General features: G+C 36.4%; 1 protein-coding gene across 1 annotated transcript in view; it reads left to right on the forward strand.

Annotated features, from left to right (window-relative positions):
• Positions 1-672: 672 nt before the first annotated feature.
• AKAP6 (A-kinase anchoring protein 6) overlaps positions 673-13,505 on the forward strand; it is a 295,063-nt gene continuing 282,230 nt past the window's right edge. Inside the window, 1 exon segment of the mRNA XM_042791037.1 lies at positions 673-742. The gene's annotated coding sequence lies outside the window, so the exon portion shown is untranslated.

Consider the following 13,505-nt stretch of genomic DNA (forward strand, 5'->3'; position numbering starts at 1 on the left):
TTTTTACTTGGTTGGCTAGAAACTTCTTTACCCTCTTGTGAATAAAAAGCCTTCTTTTAAAAAAACAAAAATACCCAACTCATTGTCATTCATTCAACAGTGTGTAATCTGCTCATGTTGAAGTATCAAGTGTTTTTCCCTAGCAACAAGATTTTTCTTGTAAATGACAGATTGGATGTAGGAGCAGGGTGGGGCAGGGTGAAAATATGTATTTCTTAAAATACTGTTCAATAACTGTTATCTTTACAGCCCTAATGTTAAAATCATACTGCTGACTGTTTATTTTAAGGAAGGTTCCCTTACATGATAGCCGAGTTTGACTTATAAAATTTGTTCTTAATTTGACACACATAATATTAACTTTAAAATATAAAAGTAATTTATAGCTCATGTGTCTCAATTCTGTACCACCATGTGGGAATAATCTGTCTAAAATGTTCCTTAATAACAGGCATGTATTTGAACATAGGATCTAAAAATCTATGGCACTACTTTAAAAGCCTGTTTGCATTTTGTCTGTTTCTTTAAAGGGCTTCCGTATTGTCTCAGACTCCCCTGGAAATGCAGTAAGGATTCGTATCACATCTCGGTTGCCACGGCAACAGCAGTCTTACCCATAATGAGCTGCATCATCTGAACTGATGTCACAGCATCATGCAGCAGGTCACACAAGGCACCTCCTAGTATTGCATCTTACAGATGTGCTGTAAACATCAAAAGAGGATGATTTGAGCAGGACATGGTAAGTGCAAAATGTTGTGCTGTTCTTAATTGCACTGTTAATTTTTCCTGTTTTATAAGGTTTTCTTAATATAAGAATGTGTGGGTTTTGCCTTCTGAAAATCATTTTGAAGAAAGATGCTGCACGCCTAAATATTATTTTTCAGGCAGACAGGCTAAGACAAAGGCCTACGGAAAACGCGTTCAGTCTGAATATTTGTACTTGTCTTTGCATTTGTGATAATATTCTGAAGATTTGAAGAGAATATATTTAAATTTCACGATGTAATTAAAGTTGCTACAGTCCAATTTGCTTAAATGGAAAGAATAGCTGCTTTCAATTTTAATGCCATAAACATAGCTTGTTCTTTTCCCTGTCTCTTTATTTGACCATTCTTATTATGTGTAGCTCTTCTTTTAATCTGTTTTATTTCAATAGCATGAATATCACGTATTTACTTTCATTGGCCTTCCATAACATGATAGCACAGAAAATACTCTGTGAACCAGTGCTGAACAAGCAACTGGAACAGCATTGATTTTAAACATGGTTCAGTACTGTCCTATTTCTGTTGGTATTCTTAAAAAAGCAAAGCACTGATATAATTGTCAAACAATAAACAGGTATTTTGAAAGTACAGTTGCTTTTATCTTTTCTACTCTTTGACTTTCAATCTATGTTTTATTAATAATATGAATTTAGTGAATTTTAGATCTATATTTTACTGGAAAGAAAACAAGCTTGCTTTTTTTTTTTTTTTCCTGCTGCAACTGCAGTAAAAGGTGTAGCCAAAGATTCAGGCGTTCTGAGGGGTTTGGCTATGAATAAAATAATAATAGGAATAATTATAAAGCCTTCCACCTCTATCGTGAGAAGAAAATACTTATCTTTTATATTTAGTAAACTGGTTAAAATCATGTCCATAATATTTAGCAATTCTTTACAATGTCCAATATGTTTTTATTTTGTATTAAGGTCTTGCTTCTGGAGGCCAGAATTTTGCTAATTTTGCTTAACTTAAAGTTAATCTTGCTGGATGGTATACAACAACATTAATTGTTTGATTTTGCATGTTTAAAAGATTCAGTCTTTCAGCTTCTTGCTATTAGAAGGAAAGAAAAGACCAGACACATGTCATTTTAATGATCAATATGTCCACTAGGAATTAGGGAGTGGTCTCTGGTTCTGTTCTCCCTGTGTAGTTTATATTTCAAAAGTGCAGCAAGAAAAAATAGCAACCACTAATCTTGTAGTGATGTCTGTATTTATTGTGGTTTTTAGTCCCTTATACTTGATAAAGTATGGAGTAGTAAATATAACGAGGTCTGACTGCTCTTCATAGGGATAGGTGCGATGGTCTTGTCTGGCACAAGCTGGAATTGAGCTCCTATATCTTAAGTAGTCTGTACTGCATTATATATGCCTCTTTCAGCATGGTCTGGGTACATTTGTTGTTTTGTTTGTTTGCTTTTTCCTACTGCAAAACACAAAGCAGATGACTAAATTAACATTAGAATGATGTTGCTTTATTTATTTGTGATGCATTTTACAGTATGAAAGTAGTGGTCTTCTGCACTGGCAGTGTTCTCATCATGCAAACTCGGAAGGTATGAGTTAGCAAGAGGACAGGAGGAAGGGCAGGATAGATGATGTCTGGCTAGTGTTAGAATTAGAGATGTGGAGAAAGCTGGCGAGCAATGCATTTAACTTGCAACTTCAAGGACCACCAAAGAACGGTTAATAAGGAGTGGATGTAAGACATGCTTGGTTGAAATATTATGCCTTTAGTAATAATGTATTTTATTACATTTTGCAAGCAACTTGATTTTCACTAGAATTTTTCAGACTAAAGTTAATAATGAGGGGAAACACATTGGGGGGGAAAAGAGCAACTTCTGAACTTCCGACAGAATTAATGGAGAGATGAGCTGCTATGAAGCCCCCAGTGCAGATTTTTTTTTTTTTTCTAATAATGAGAATGCAAATCATGTTGGTTTTAAATATTAGTTTTTTAAAAACATTCCTGTTACTCTCTATTCCATACCCTTCTCACAGTATTGTTTGCCCTGGGAAACACCTGCTAATAATGGAGCTGCGATGACACTACTTCTTTCTTGGTGAACGTCTCAGTTAATTCTGACTCCAGCTGAATGACTTGAGAGCAGAGTACTTCCTGTTCAGTTTTATATGGGCCCAAGTGTTTCGCTGAGGTCTGTATATGAGGATATGGAAGAGTATGGAGTGACGAAGAGGGTCTTACTATGAAGAGTAAGCCTCATTGCCTGAGTCAGAGCATGACCAAATGTAGAAATACAGTTTTGCTTGCTGTTGAGGCAGATTCCTAATTGGTTAAATTATGAGTGAGACAGCATTCAACAGCAGGAAAACTGTGTTGCTTTCAGTTTTGTTCCACAGCTGGTTTTACTCATCATTGCTGAAGGCAATACGTTTTGTAAATACTTGTATTCTTACCCTAAGTAGCTGAATTTGGACACTTAATCTGGAGGCCAGAGTTCTATATATGCAGTTTCATACCGACATGTAGTTGGAGATGGGCGTATACTAGTGAACTGAAAGGATGCTACTGTTTAATCTTTACTTTGCTTTAAAGGATTTTATATTACATCATCAGTTATTTAGTTCCTACACAGCTTAGCATTGCATGCAGAGAGAAACAGAAGCTTGGTTCCTCCCAAAACAGCTGTAGGAGTTGATGACAAAACCTAACTCCAACAATGGAAGTTGGTACAATTCTAACGCTTCGTGGATTTTTTTTTTGTTTGTTAGCATACAACAATACAAAGCCTAGAGAGGATCATAACATGTCCTCAATGGAAGGAACGCTGTTTCCTTCTCTAAAGAGCAGTTGAGGGAACACTGTGCCCTAGACTTTATCTTCTATAGGTCATGTTGCAGTAGAACATTGGTGGATGGGTGTCCCATCCCTCCCACCCCAAGCAGGTCTGGAATGGTCTATGTCCAGGAACTCATCCCTGGAAAGTCAAGGCAAAGGAGTCCTCTTTATCAGAAATACTTAGACATTGATACGAACTGCTGGCATTTCCAAAATGCTGGTGAAATATTTCCTTAAAAATAATTGAGGAATTAAAAATAATAATTAAAAAAATCGTATGCCATGTCTTAATTTATTTGTACTGTAAAAATCACAGCTGCGTGATGAAAGAAATATTGACAGAATTTTGGACTTGGCTTCCCCCCGCCCCCAATTCTGTGCTGAGTGCTACTAGCTTCAGGGAGAGGTACAGTCATCCAGAATGTCTGAAGTTCCAGAGTTGTATTTAAAAGAAAAAAGATTTGTATGTATTAAAAGATACCGTGTTTGTATGTTGAAATAGTATATTTATATTTTGTATTGTAAGTGTGGCTTATGCTGTATAATGGAGTGTCTGCACATTCTGTAATGAGATATTATACTGGTATTACTGGGATAAAATTAATGATACATGAATGCAAAGATGACTTCAAGGAATCATTTTGCAACTAAATTATGTCTGAATACTAACATTTCTGTGGACTGGAGGGGGAAGAGATGACTTTTGCTATGCCTCTGATGAAAACAGCCACTCACTAAAGCAGATTCTAGCTGCAGAAAATAAGAAAAGTTGAATATGTTACCACTCTCCTGAGTCACCTGGGCTGGGCCGGGTCTTTCCTGCCACAGGAAGAGAAAGAGCAAAAAGAAAAGCTGAGCTGGATGGAGAGCTGGGAGGAGTCTAGATTGCTGCTCGCTGCAGTGAGGGAGCAGGATGTGCAGGGAATGGAAGTGGCAACGCATGGGCAACCATATCTGACATCACTGTCGTGATCTAGAACTCTCCTGAAGAGGCGGCTGCCATCCTGGGCTTCTCAGCTTATGCAGGCATTGGATAGGGAAAGAGACCTCAGTTACATTCCGAATTCTAACAACTGTTTACAGTAGACATTTTCTATTCTGTCAGTGCTTAAAGGCTCCCTGTCCCTTGTCTGCTGAGCGAGCACATATGCTGTTTAGTCATTTCTCTTGTACAAAGCCCCATGGACTGTTTCCTTTCTCATATTCAATACTGTATCTAATATTTCCTATTGATTTAAAAATAAAAGCACCCAACTCCACTTCACATCCATCAAATCAAATGTAAAAATCCATAATATAAAACCCTTAACTGGATTAGTATGTTCATAGTATTTTTGACTATATGAATAGTCATGCTACATATATAGACGTGTGTGTGTACATATATACACACACATAATTTCAGAAGGGTCATCACCAAAATCACTCTTTAAGAGTATCAAAATGTGTTTTCCTGAAGCAAAAGGTTTCTTACTTTTAAAATGCCTTCATAAAAGCTTTGCTTCAGGAAGAAAAGGGTTGGGGAATAAAGAAAAAACAATCCAGATAGCTTCTTCCTTCCTGTTTCAAATATCTAGACTCTTGGGTACTTTGAATCCCAGCAAGGCTGACTCAGCTTTTCATCCCTCTAAGGGAAAAAAAAAAATCAGCTCTGTGCAGTTTACAGTGTCTGGTGTTTTCAGACAAGATGTTTAAAGCCAGGAATTGTCTGTGCTCTGCATGAGCATTCAGTTCTCGTGGCACGTGTCAGAGACAGCCTTGCCCTGGCAGCCTTGGCCAAAATGCTGTCGCTTTCTGCTTCTTGTCCAGTGTTCCATCCCGGTGCCAGGCAAGGAGGGACTTTCTCTCAACTGCTGAATGAGTGTCTTCTAAGGCACCTGGAAGTGGAGATTGCTTGTAAATGTAAGTGAAGTGTTCTCCAGCCCAGGGGATAATCATTGTGTCCTGTGAAGAATATCAGCCTCAAAGTTAAGGGTGGAGGAAGAGCACTGTGAGTTTTGATGATGCTTTCCTACCTTTGCCAGCTAAGTGGCTTCTGGAACTGTTAAGAGCACTCAGAGAAAGTAGTCAGCTCTTTGGAGGACCGATTGTTTTGCAGAGTGAAGCAGTAAAAAAGTGGTGTGCAAGGGGAACCACAGGACCCTCTGTGCAGCAGCCAGGCTTCCATGAGCCTGAGTGCAGGAACAGAAAGACCTGAACCGAAGTACTGCTGGTGCACCAAGTTGAATTACTTCCTCATAGACATCAAGTATATTAAGCATATAGAAGAACTGTGCTTTCTCTCTTTGGCAAAGAGATCTTTCAAGTGATAGTTATTTCTGTGAAGAAATAGCTCTATGAAATAGATTTCCTAGCCCCCATGGTACGGTGTCTTGTGGGAGCTGACACACTTAAGATGTCCTTCGTTAGCATTAGGTTGTAATAAGAGAAGTCCTAGCTCTTAGGTGAGAAAGTACCCAACCGCAATAACTAGTTTTGTTTTCAGTTTAACTATATAACTATTACTTTTCCATATGTTTTTCTTTCTTTCAAGAGTTGCCCCATAGTGATTGTCTTGCTAGCTCAATATCGTCATAGTTTCACATAGTTTCAGCATTAGGATGCAGACATTGAGTTGCTTCATGAGCTGTAAGAGAATAATATTAATTTTTTACTAGCTTGGTGTGTGGTTAAAATAAAGGAGACATGTATCTGAATATAAAACAAATTTTTTTTTTTAATTTTTTTTTTTTTGTTCTTTTTTTTTTTTTTTCCTGTGTCATTTTCACAGCATTTTCTCTTTGGACTAATATCTTGTAGCTGAGTCTCTACTTCAGTCTTAAAATGAATCCCACCTAACCTCCGTAACTCCTCCCTGCACACTATGTTAAGCTTGCATTTCTTGTTTTCATTTCCTGCTCAGTTCTATCATGTGTTATCTTTCTTGTTACTTCCAGCTTTCTGTTCCTGAATGTTGTGCCTGTAATTGCTCTCTTCTACTAAGTTGTCATTCTTTTCTTATTTAAATTATTTGGAAAAAAGTTACATTTTCTCTGGACAGTCTTTAAAAAGTTGTTTATGAAAAATTATATACAGAAAACTTGTGGGACTTCAGGATTATTACTGTGTTTTAAAATAACAAAACAATTCAGATATCTCCACCAAAGTTTGGATAGGACCCTAACAGTTCTAGGGGCTGTACAAATACCTGTGAAATGGTGAAGTCTTTCCCGACTAGATTGCATTAATTCTCAGTTTAAATTGAAGTGAGAGACTATTTTCCTCACTTCTCCTAAATATCCCTCATAAAAGGCCAAGTAATACACCCAAGTTTCTTGGAAAACCTTTGGCAGACCTCAGAGAAGAAGCTGTTCTTATAGCTACTATAGTACTTCAAAAGTAATATAATAATTTATCTGCCCGTCTTTGTACTTTCTTGTTTGTGCTTCTATGTTTGTTTTCAGAGGTTGGTTGTTTTTTGTTGTTGGTTGTGTTGGATAGAACTGAGCTCATAGTGGAGATCCATGAAATTTCAAGGGATTTAAGGCAAAAAAACTATTGCTACCTGCCCTAAATTAGGCATCAACTTAAAACAGTGAGCTTGGGAACATTTTTAGTCTTTCAAAAGAGGAGGATCTTCTTGCCAAACTTTTTTAGACAAACCTTGACTATACTGTTTAAAATGAAACAAATAATAAGAATCCATACCTCAGTTGCTGGAAGATGGACCCTTATATCTTTAATTGGCAACAGAAAGGAAAAAGTTCTGTGTGCTTCTTAGTTTTGTTTTTTTTTTTTTTTTTTTAACACATTTGGTTTAAAAATTTTAAAACCGCGTTTCCTCTATTGTCTGGATAAGTGCTTGTCCTTTGTTTGACAGATTGTTGTGACAGAATATTCACTGCCAAGGGAAATGATATAAAAATATTTCTGCAAAACAATTTAAAAAATTAAAAATAAATTTTAAAATTTTAAGAAAACAACATACCTGCCTACTGAAATATTAGGCTTATTAGGTAAGAAACTGAAAGGTAAGGATAAATGCCTGGTTTACACTACAAACTGCAACCTTAGATGCTTATAACTGACCACACTGAGAAATAATGCTGAAGAGGTGACTTATATTGCATTTTTGCCTAAAATAAGACTTTTGACATGTATTTATTTGATAGAGGCTGATAGAACTCGTACACTGAACACAAACCAAATAGAAAGGAGCCAGATATTGTCATGTCTGAGGGCTGTGTAAGATGGTATTTAAACCGATATTGCAAGACAAGCCTTAAAGAAACTCAAATAAAATACTAGTTAGCAGTCACAAAACTAATGAGATACTTTTCTCAACACTTAGTTTTTGCCATGAAAAACTGCACTTCAGAGGTGAGTGCTATTGACAGAATAACTAGGGTCTATTGAGAATGTTTTCAAATAAGGACATCTTTCAAAGCTGTTGTACGTAGCTACTCAAGGCTGCTTACAATTTTCAAGTGTGTTAGATCATGTTTAGAAGCACCTTTTCCTGCTGAGGAGGCTAATTCCCTAGCCAAGGCATTTCTGTACTAGCAAGTACATATCCTTCCCGTGCTTCGATCTGCACTGTTACTCTTTTAAAACATGACATGTTTTATTAGAATAATAAATCAGATTTTGATTGCCACATAAAACCTCACCCAAACCCTGTAGCTTCAGCTAAAAAAGGCTGCTATCTGTCAGATTTTAGCACGTCTAGTCTGTGTTGCTAAGGCAGTGACACAGCAGATACGTGCGTTGCCATTTTAAGGGTCAGCTGTTAAAATATGCAGGGTATATTTTATAGATCCTTAATGTGTCATCTGGTCTTATTCCTTCTCAAAACTTCATCCTAGTATTTTACTATGTCATTAACAGTAACACCCCTGTTCAGTTTTTGGTGACATTATGTACAGATACCTTGGAAAATAATTAGGGGATTTTTGGTTTTATTGTATCTGGAGAAGGTAGAGTCCAAATATGCTTTGTGCATGATGTAGGAACAGACTGTATCAGCAGCAATGATTATTGCTCTTTCAGAAGAAAACAATTCGAACCCTCTAAGTGCTCATCACCTGTTTGCAATGCAGTCACTTTTTAAAGTAAACCTTTAAATAAATGGAGAGACCTGATTTTGTATTTCTGTGTATTATGCAGAAAACTTCTTCATGATTCCTTTTGTTCAGCTTCATTATGCAATTTTGAATTTAATTGGAACTTCAGTTTCATTTCCTAGTCCCACGTATGTGATCCCTTTTCTTTGTTGTAACTTGTAAAGTCACTTTGGTCAAGAGGGGTAAATCCTCCTCAAATCTCTGTTGCTCCTTCTTCTCATTGGGCAGTACGGAGAAATGTTTGTCAGCATGTTTGAGGGCCTGAATGGTAAGTTATGTAAGACACTAGTACTAGATTAACATTTGTTTGAAGTAAAGATCTTAGGTGCTGTTCCTCCTGTGCTTGTCATGAAAATGTACCAAAACTAGTGCGAGGATTTCCTGGGTTTAAATTTTAATGTAAGATGATATTGAGTAAGATCAGGGAAGTGCTAAGCTACAAGAAAGGTAGCCTTGACCTGTGGCCTCTGATAATTGAATCAAGGAGACCTGGAAACTGCTTCTGGCTCTGTTACTAAATGTGCCCCTTGCACGTCGTCTCTGAACCTGTGCCTCTTGTTCATCACCTGTGGAATGGACAAAATGATACTCATCCCCTCGGTGAAGCACTCTGTAAGTGCTAGGTGACACTACTTTCAATTTAACTTTACGCACACACACATATATACAGGCAAGACAGTAGCAGATGCCAGACAGATTGGTGCAAGGGAACATTGCTGAATAAAAAAGACAGATGTGGTTGCTGAAAATAAAATGTAAAAATCTAAAGGAAGGAAACTAGATTTTGGCTTTTTTATCCCAGGACAAAAGGATTGCACAGTGGAAGACATACCAAATGTATGAAAAACTTAGTGGTTTTGGTTACACAAAAATTACTTAGAAAAGTAGCATATGCCAAACTGTTAAGACTGCTTAATTGAAAATAAAAGCATAATTCCACAATTAAGTTTGAAAAGACCAGTCTGCTATTTAAGTGATTCCCATATAGACAGAGAGGCAGCAATTCCAGGTCTGTAAAGCTTGAGGCAATATGTTCATGTCATCCTTCTGTAAATTAAATCATTCATTTTTGGGAAAGGGGGACCCACCATGCTTTTGCATGACCTTCAAGGGCTCCTTTCCAATTACAATTACAGCTTGATAAGAATTATTCTACAAAATGCAGTTTTCTTAGTCAATGCTGATTCATTAACACACCTCTTGTTGATCTTCAAGAAACTTTTTTTGCCTAGATTTTGTTCAGAGAATAAACAACCCACAACAGCTAATGAGTGATTGATATGCATTAAAATGAAATGTAAGATATACAGGACTAACATGTGCTCTGAATTAGGCAGACCCCTGGGTTCTGGAGATATTGCTCTTTCCAGTCTAATAAATACTTACTTATTTACAGAAACCAGAATAACTGTAAGTGTCAAGTGAACTAAGGATGCATATTTCCAATTCATGTGCCAGTAGCTCAGGGAAGAGGAGCATGTTAAGAAAGGAACCTTATGAGTGATTGAGAGTAAAAGCAGTCCCTACAATTAACCTGTATTCTTTTCTGACTACTAATAAAATTTAGAATCCACTTCAATTTAGTCTTCCATAGACCTATATACTGACATGCAACTTTTATTACCTTACTGATCCTTTGAATTGTTAAAAAAAAAAATAAATCTAAGGATATATATAATATGTAAATAAAACAAGCTAATATGCTAAACTCAATACCTAAAATTAGTGTTAGACATATTTGTTAGGCATATTATTCTAGTAGCATATTTTCTTGAACTTTCTTGAATGACTTATAAATAGAATTGTGTGTGTCTTGGTGTGGTTTTTGGGTGTTAACTGTTGATGGAGTATTAATGGGTTTTTTTGTATTATTCTTATGAACTGACTAGTACTTCATGGTTTTAACTAATCCTTGATAAGATCAGACTCTGGACAGCAATGACCTAATCAAATGTATGAAGATAAAGTAAGGTTCTGAAAAATATTCTTTGATTTGTCTGGTACTTTCATTGGCATGGGAGACCCACAGGAAAGGTGAAGGTTGTAGAGAACCTCAATAAACCTTCACTCTGTGAAATGGTATTTCCTCCCTCTATATCCGACCTGAAAATGATGTTCTGAAAGTGAAATTTGATAGCATTTCGAGCCAGGAAAAATGCCAGTTTGGCAGGGCTCAGATATTTTTTTTTTTTTTTTAAAGCAATATTTTCCTAGACTGGAAGAGGCCTCAGAGATTATAATTAGCCTGTTTTGTGCTGATTAGTGTTGGGTACTTGAAGATCCTTGATCAGCAAAATAACATATCCCGACAGACTAGTGGAAGGAAGTCCAGTGGTTCAGTTCTCCCTGCAGGCAGCTGAGAAAAGAACAGTTTTGGTAGATTAAATCCTTTTATGAGAAAAAATGTTGGATGTATTGAGTACTTAGTGGTGGTTATCTCCTGGGCCAGGATGCACGGTGCTTTATTCCAGCCTTTCAAAGCATTTTACTGAAAGTGAGGAAAATATGTTTAAGCTCTCTTCATTAAAATGATGGTTCATAACTGTTAGCTGTGCCATAAGCAAAATTTAGCTTTATTTCTTGAAACCAAAAGCAGACATCTTTACATCTACAATTTAAACTTCACACAGAAGGTGAAACTTCACACACGTACTCATGATTAAAAGGTCAAACAGATATTTCCTGTTGATCTATGTAATTCTATGATCAGACAAATTGTAAGCAAGCATTTCAGTTCTAATTACATATATTTTAAATCTAACTTATTTATTTATTTTTTATTATTTGCTAAAATGGAAATGCAATTGCCTGTGTTCAACAAAGACTAGAGAATGAATAATTAAATGGAATGTAGAATGTGTGTATTGGAAATGGTTCAAATTTTCTTCTGAAAATTGTTTCAATTAATCCTAAACAATCTTCACAGAGAACTAAAATACTGAGGAATATATTATTGCAACGGGATTATTTTTACTAGTGAAACCTCTATGAATAGTTCATTGTTTGTAATAAAAAAACTTCAGAGTTGGTTATACTATCAGACATCATTTGCTACAGTTTGTTTGCAGTATTTTAGTAAACTCTTCTAAGACATCACAGAATAAAAGTTAGATTCAAATGGGATGAAACAGGCAATACTTCAATAACAAACAAAATTCCGTTCAGTGACCTTTTAGAAGGTTGGTAAAGATGTAGCTATAGGTCAGATTACCAAGCATTTGATATAAAATTTATGAATCTAGTGGCAACTCTGTGGTATTGAGTATAAAAGTCTGATAATATTTCCCCATTGTTACCAATCATACAGTATTACACGTTTGGGTGATAATGCAACACAAATAATATCCTTTTTTAAGGGGAGGAAAAATATTGTTCTTTAAGATTAAAGAGATTAGAGGAGTAGATGTCTGGGTGTGGGAACAGAGACTGATATCTAAGCATTCACTAGACTAGCTCATCAAATGTGTGCACCAGGGACTTTAACTTTGACTCCAAGAAGCAAATCTAGAACATATTGAAACGCAGTGGGGAAAACTTGATTAAAAAAAATACAGATAAAATGTGAGCTTCTGAGAGTGAGCTTTTTGTTTTTAAATAAGAGTGAGGGAGCTAAAAAAACATAATGATACTTTAATGGCTCCCAGGCTTTACAGTGAGATAATTTCTGCGATGACAAGGAGGAAGACTGTCAGAGTTCCCCTGAGAGCAGTGTGGAGGTTGGTAGGAGCAGGGTCTGCAGCTCAGCAGCAGTGAGTGGGGTTTGGTCCACTTGCTACCTGTGATGATATTGCATGCTTATAAATTATGTCTTGGAGTGGCTCAGCAAGGTCAGCTCAAGGTTAATCTTGAAGCTACCTTAGCACTTTTTCCTTTCATGATAATTTCTCTGCTGCACCTATTACAGGCATGCCACTGAAACTTGCCTCAGGGTGTGGTTAGTTCTTGGTGCAGGTCTAACTTCTGCTCCTGCTGACTTCTCATGTTTCACTTCTAATAGGAATATAAACCTGTGGGTCTTATCCAAGGCTTACTGGGGTCATTAATAAGCTTCAGGCTCAATATCTTCCTATGTTGTATGGGTTTTGTTTGTTTGTTTTTTCCTTCTTTTTCTGTGATTTCCCCAAGGAATGTGTTGTGTGGTAAACTGAAGCCAAGCAGAATTCTTGGAAGCAGCAAATCCACTTGAAAAGCGTGTGCCTCATTTGAGATTCAGAGGTTTGAAAAAAGGATGTGTGACTGTAAAGATTTGGGAATAATCTTGCTCCTCAGTTTCCTGCCAAATAATGAAAATGTTATTGGTATTGTCTGTGAAGTTCAGGTTGCTGTTACAGTATTGTGGAGTGCTAAAGTGTTTTTTGTGTGCTGGAAAGCTGATTAAGATCTCAGTACCAGCAATATTATGCAGGTACGTTTTGAATTCATTTTTCAAGAAGCTAACATGAGTATTTTGCTTTCCTGAGAGGTGACCAAAAAATCTTACCAAATTTAAAGTGCTTTATCCTGGCTTCAATTTTTAAAATATAGCTTTAAAAGGATAAAGAAGTAAAAATTTTCAGAAATGCATCAAGAGATTTGAAGATGTATGGATTTATTTTCTAAAAGGCCAAGTAAGATATCTGGGGCCTGAAAGTAAGATACAAAATTAATTTATTTTTATGTGGAAAGGGCTAGCTAGACTGCATGATATTGTCTTAGAGTTTTGTTGGTTTTGTTTTGCTCTTATTTGAAATACAAAAACCTCTCAATAGTGAACCTGAGAAGAAAAGATTCTTGTTGTACAGGAAGCAAAGCTTCGTGCAGTGATTTCTTTGAACTAAAGCATGATGGC

The sequence above is a fragment of the Tyto alba genome, unplaced genomic scaffold (genome assembly GCF_018691265.1).
Source record: "Tyto alba isolate M040663 unplaced genomic scaffold, T.alba_DEE_v4.0 Super-Scaffold_18, whole genome shotgun sequence".
Classification (NCBI taxonomy): domain Eukaryota; kingdom Metazoa; phylum Chordata; class Aves; order Strigiformes; family Tytonidae; genus Tyto; species Tyto alba.